We start from the raw sequence: 6,655 nt of genomic DNA, 5'->3' as shown, positions 1-6,655 counted from the left end.
AATAAGTGAGACTCCTTCTCTCCAGTTTGAAACAGAAGCCCTCAGTCCTCTGATTGGCCTGACTTGGTCATGTCATAGTCACCAGCATTTTGATTAGCTCGGTCTAGGTCAAGTGCTACCTCTAGAGACAGAAATAGAGCCACGTAGAGAAATCGAAGTGCTCCTCCCCTCCACAAACAGCAATAAAAAGACAACAGAAAAACAAGTTTGCAGTATTTGACGATGGCAGAAGTGAATTACAGTGCAGGGGAAGAAAGTTCTGCTTTCTCTTTCCTTACCACCTCGAAGCAGTTCATCTCTCCTACCATCCCCCAGATGGGATTCCAGGCAAGATGGAGTATGATGGTTAGGAATCCGCGTTTGGGAATGAGACGGCCTGAGGCAAGTCTTGGCTTTGCTACTGATCCCTGTGAGACCAGGGCAATTGATTTTACAACCTTGGGCCTCAGTCACCTTGGCTATAGAACGAGCCTGGTAACACCACAGAGGTCCTGGGGTGTTGTGGGAATCCCATGAGAGGCGAAGATCTGGGGGTGTGCGTCTGACCCACGGTAGAGAACCACTTTGCCTTGCGGCTGCTGTTACTGAGTAGTAGTAGTAGTAGTAGTAGTAGTAATTCTGGTCCAGGTCACTCAGAGCTGGGCTCTGGCCTGAAAGCTCTCAGGAGAGAGAAGGTGACCCAGGCCAGGGACAGGGAGGGCCCTCAATGACGTGTGGCTGCAGGAGAGCCAGGCTGGGGCACAGACCTGGGGGCGGGACCTGGCCGAGGCCAGGAATTCCTAAGAAGTGCTCCCTTTGCTTGGGGTTCCTAAGAAAACCACAGCATCTCCTTTTGCCTTCAGAGGCCTCTCTCCTGAGAGAGGCGGTGAAAAACACCCTCCAAATAAGGCCCAAAGCCCCGCCGGGATTTGCATGTGGAGTGTTTATACAGATCAGAACATCTCTGTTGACTTGCTGCTTTAAACCTCCAAGGCTTTGCTGTTCATCAGAGTTTAATGTTCTGTTTCATGATGTTCCTTGCCAGAGCGAAGTGGCTCTGTCAGCTCTTAGAAGGGAAACTTCCCCTTCAGGGTGCATTTCCCCTGCCCCGAGCCGGAGAGCCCCGTTGCTAAGGGCATCTGTTCTGTTTGCTTGTGAGAAGTACAGATGTGAATAGTCACCGCGTCCCATCTTTTGTTCTGCTCATCTGGCAGCCGGGCCCCGGCTGACGGAACAGCTGCAGAACACTGGGGCTCCCCGAAGGGGAAAAAGAGAAAAGAAAAAATTCAAATAGAGCCCAGGAGGCTATGCCAGCACTCGGAGGCCTCCAAGAATCGGGTCTATTCTTAGGAACCTCACTCTACATCACTCAACCCCCACGGAGGCTGATGGGATGCAATTCGGTTCAACGTGGGTTTGTTGGCTGGGTTTGTTGGGCCTTCTCCGGGCAGCTCTGAGGGGAAGGGATAGCTCAGAGAGGTCATGAAGATACGGTTTCTACCCACTGCAGGAGTCCACTCCGGTTGGGGCTGGGAAGAGCTGGCTCTCCCATGAAGGGACCTGAATTACAAAGCATCCATCTGGGTGGCATTCCTATCCGAGGACGGGCCAGGACTAGCGTCTGCCAGCAGGTGCTCAGACATGACCTGAGCTAAGCTCATTGATCGAGCCCAAACTACAGCTACCTCTTGAGTGTTCAGTGGGTTTTCTACGCTGCGAAAGCACGAGATGAAGAATAAGCATTCCAGAAATCTTTGTCGAGTTGATGACTACCTCAAACCCTACACCAAAATTAAGTTCATGTATCATAATAATGCCATAAAAGAAGTGGGAGGAAGCAGACATGAATATTAATCCAGATCCAATCACATCAGCTCCGTTCGCTGCCTCATTTGTCCAATCCACCATTATGTCTCCCTTGGGTGATGGCGATTCTTCCTAATGGGTCCTACCCCTCTTTTACTTTATACACAACACAGCAGCCAGGCTAATCTTGTGAACACACGACATCATGTCACCCTTGTGCTCAAAGTCTTCCGCTGGCTTCCCATCTCACAAAAAGCAAAAGCCAAAGTCCTTCCATTAAGGGGCGTTCAGGGCCCTACATGACTTGTAGTCCGTGGGAGTGAAGTCACCTTAGAAATGGCTCCTAGGGCCCCTGGTGAGACATCACATCGGGCATATGGAGCAGAGATGAATTTGTCCTTGCCAAGCCTGTAGAAATTGCAGAATCATGAATGAATAAATGATTGGCATTTTTGTAAGCTACTAAGTCTAAGGTGATTTGTTACACAGCAAGAGATAGCCATTAAGATTTCACATTTTATTTTTTTTAAATAATTCACTACTAAAAAGATTCAAAGGCCACTGTTGTAGAAAAGCATCTAATGAAAGGATAAACTTTTTGTTATGCGTTCGATTTCAAAAGGTCCTAATGCCATATTGTACAATTTTTTAAAACATATTTGAGTATACAAGTTATCTATAAAGTTTGCATGCAATTTGAATTTTTAATTAATTCCTGCTGTAATAGGTAGAAACAAATTGCAAAATGCATCTCAATATTTATTTTTTTTTTAAAGATTTTATTTATTTCTTTGTCAGAGAGAGAGTGAGAGAGCTCTAGCAGAGGGAGCTGCAGACAGAGGGAGAAGCAGGCTCCCTGCCGAGCAAGGAGCTGGATGCGGGACTCGATCCCAGGACCCCAGGATCATGACCTGAGCCGAAGGCAGTCGCTTAACCAGCTGAGCCACCCACGTGCCCCACATCCCAATATTTAAACCAAATTACCAATGGTTTATTTGCTCTAATTTCTTTATAGAGGGAAAGAGCGCAAGGGGGAGAAAAGAAATTCTGTCATTTATTTCCCTGACTCCTACCTTCTAAAGTAGCCAATATCCTCAAAGTCCCAGAACAGGCAAAGCCACAGCTGAGATGTAAAAGGAATAAGACAAGTTAAGTCTTAGGCTGAGTTACCAAGAGCCCAGTTCCCGATGGCTTGGGAAATCTGAACACATTTTGGGTGTTTTTAAATGTTTTCTTTCGTTTTGTTGTTATTGGCGGTGGTGGTGCCTGTGACCCTGCTCAAGCAAGACACGGCTCCTTTGGATAGGCTGGGTGACCAGCTTGGGGAAGCCTGTGTATGGAGCAGTTGAGACTGTTCCCCTGCGTCCTTTCCCTGTGATTCCTTATCTCCTCTCTAAGTGTCCTTAGTCTCATGCATGTTGCTGTTCATTGCAAACAGAACAAGGCTGAGTCAAGATATCCACACTGAGTTTTCAGGCAACTAAAATTTCATTCTTTTTACTAAGCCTCTCGCACTCTGGCATTGTTTTTTGTTTTGTTTTGTTTTGTTTTTGTTTGTTTGTTTTGGGGGACAAAATGCAGTCATCTACATTTTTCTGAATTTCATTTTATCTTTTTGGTTTCAACAGTGCTTCCCAGCCTGTCCAGACCCACTGAACCTTAAATGGATCACCTGTCCCGCAAGCTGCTCCTCTTAGCCATAGGGCTTCTAGAAACATCACAAATACGTCTTCAGTGTCCTCCTTGAGAAAATTGTTGAACTTTGAAACCGTGTTGAGGTGGGTAGAGACTTCCTGCAGAATTTCATACTTGTTTGGTGTTGTAAAACCCCACAACCACCACCGGCCAGATTACGTTAGCGTCCGACAAACGGGTAGGAGCCATCTGAGCTGGGGCTGGGTGACTTGTGCACGACCCCACCCAGAGTAAACACGGAACTCCCCTGCGGGTGCCTTCGGTTCAGTTACTGCTCCACAAACTCGCTAAGCCTCTGTGAGGCCCAATGCAAACGTCCATTCCGTGTTTATTATTCCAACACGTGTCAACGTCCTCTTCCTATGTGCCAGCATAAGCTCTTTTGAAGGTAGGGACAATTTTTTGTCATTTGGTTAAACAGAATAGAGGATTAGGGGCTTCTAAAATGCTGGATGGAGAGCGATGGGATGAGACAGAGTAACATGGAGGAGGTTTCTATAAAAATGTCTTTTACCCTTTTAATAAACACAACAAATCATGGAGAAGAAAAGGATGATTCAAGAAACAATGCCAGGATATTCGTTAGCCATTTTGAGGGGGAAAAAACTCCATTTTGGCTCTAACCTCATGCCATGAATCAAAATAAATTCTGGAAAGATTCAAGAGATAAATGCTACAAAAGCAAATCGTTTAAATGTAGGTCAATGGGCTAGAACTGAGGGTCCAGAAATAATCTTTATATTTGTTCTCACATCGATGGTCAATTGATTTTCGGCAAAGATGCCAACGTGATTCTTTGGAAAAAGGACAGCCTTTATAACAAACAGTGCTGGGACAACTGGAGGGGTCACAGGCAAAAAGGTCAGTTAGACCCTTACACTCGCCACAAAACAGAGCTCAGACTGATCATGGACTTAAATGTAAGGGCTAAGACAATAAGACATTTAGAAGATAACACAGGAGAAAATTTTTAACACTTAACAATAGTTAAGCAAAGATTTCATAGATAGAGCACCACAATGGATGATCCATAAAAGAACAAATTGATAAATTGAACCGTATCAAACTTCAAAAGTTTTGTGCTTCCTGGGGTACCTGGGTGGAGGCTCAAGAGGCTAGCCTCCAACTCCTGGTTTCAGCTCAGCCCATGATCTCGGGGTCGTGCGATCGAGCCGGTGGGAGCCATCCTCAGATTCCCTCTCCCTCTCCCTCCCCCTCTGACCCTCCCTGCTCCTGTGTATGCATGTGCACTCTCTCAAATAAATTTTAAAAAACCCAAAACAAAAAAACAACTTTTGTCCTTCCCAAGACATCATTAAGAGCATGAAAAACCAAGCAACACACTGGGAGAAAATCTCTGCAAACACAACTCCCGCCTCACAGTTTATCTGCTTCAAGAGGCACACAGTAAACAAATTAACAAACAAGAAAAATGTCGGAGTGCACACTCTGCAAATGATAAGCTACTGTGGTATGTTGGGTGTTAGCCCCGTTAGACTGCATAGTTCGAAAAAAGTTTTCTGCTGAAAGGTCATTTCTATCAAGAAACTTGAGTTCTGAGTAACTAACGAAAAGTCAGTCATGTGAGGATCCCAAGGGAGCACACACCAGGCTGAAGCAAAGGGATGTGCAAACGCCCTTTGGTAGTCACAAGCTTGGCGTGTTTGAGAACATAAACGATGGCTGGTAAGGTTCTGTCAAATTGGGCAAGGACAAGAGTAATATCAGATGAGGCCAGAGCCTTAGGAACATGCCTGGTCCCAGAGGGCTTTGAGAAATAAGGTGAGGACATGGTCTGTCCTCCAACAGGACTGAATCAGATCAGCGTGTGAAAGTGACTGAACAGAGAATGGATTCCAAAAGGGTGCGTACTTAGAGTTCTTAGTTGCAAATAACAAAGCTGACCCTGGCTGGTTTAGCAGAAAGAAATTTATTTGCATTTTCTGTATTTATTTTAATGAATTAATTTATTTTTAAACTGATCTCTTTTAAAGACTTTTATTTTACTTATTTATTTATTTTTATTATGTTCAGTTAGCCAACATATAGTACATCATTAGTTTTTGATGTAGGGTTCAATGATTCATTAGTTCTATTATAAAAGGCATTGGGCAGCTCATAGATTTTTTTTGGAGTACCCGTAAAACAAGACTCAGGGGTCAGGGGTCTGGGGACAATTCCTAAAACCACAAGGAGGGAACGCCTACAGCTGATGCCCAACTGATGATACTTCTATGCGTGAAACTCAACTGTGGCACTCTTGCAGGCCCCCAAATCAGTTGCCTTCTGCTGTTTCCAAAAATTAAGAAGATAGCATAGACTTTCCTCTTTCAAGCTGCTCACCACTGAATCAAAGTCTCCAAATGGCAAAGCCTCGGTCACCAGCTTACATCCTTGTTGCAAAGGAAGCTAGGAATTTGAGTTTCCTCGGTTCTGACTTTAGAGAGTGGAACCCACAAGGCTGGAATTTTCTGAAATATTAAAAAGATATTGTTAAAAAATACTAGGAAGTCAGAAAACATGAAAAAATTCCATGAAATAGAATGAGAGCACAGTATGGATTCCAATGAGGACATGGTTATGGTATTCCAGAGGAGGAATGATGGAAGACTTCATAAACTGGTGACATATTATAGGATGGTGGTTCTCAGAGTATGGTTCATGACTAGCAGCATCTTCTGGGGACTTTGAAAGAAATGTAAATTTCAGGCCCCACCCTGAACTTACTGATTCAGAAGCTCTAAGGATGAGTGAGGCCCAGCAATTTGGTTTCACCCAGACAATTCTGTTGCACACTCAAGTTTGAGAACCACTGATCTAGGACATGGAAAGAAGAGGAGTAGGCAGAAGTAGTCTGCAGAACTTCTTGACGGATTTGATATGGAATTTAAGGGAGAGAGTGGAATCAAGGAAACCACCTAGATTTTTACTTGAGCAACTGGTAAAGTAATAGCGTGTTTTACTAAGATCGAGAGACGGCTGGTTGAGGGAATGAAGGCTGGGGAATTCTGTGGACAGGCAGAGTTTGTTAAGCGTGTAGGGGAAGATGCTAAGTAGACAGTGGACTATGAGTCTGGAGTGTTTGGGAAAGGCCAGTGATGGAGAAATAGGTTTGGAAAGCATCAACATTTAGATAGAACTTACAGCAAATACCAGTGAGGTCACCAGGAGAAGA

Source organism: Ursus maritimus, unplaced genomic scaffold (assembly GCF_017311325.1).
Source record: "Ursus maritimus isolate PB19 unplaced genomic scaffold, ASM1731132v1 scaffold_8, whole genome shotgun sequence".
NCBI lineage: Eukaryota > Metazoa > Chordata > Mammalia > Carnivora > Ursidae > Ursus > Ursus maritimus.
The sequence above is the reverse complement of the archived record's forward strand: the minus strand, read 5'-3'. Positions refer to the sequence as shown.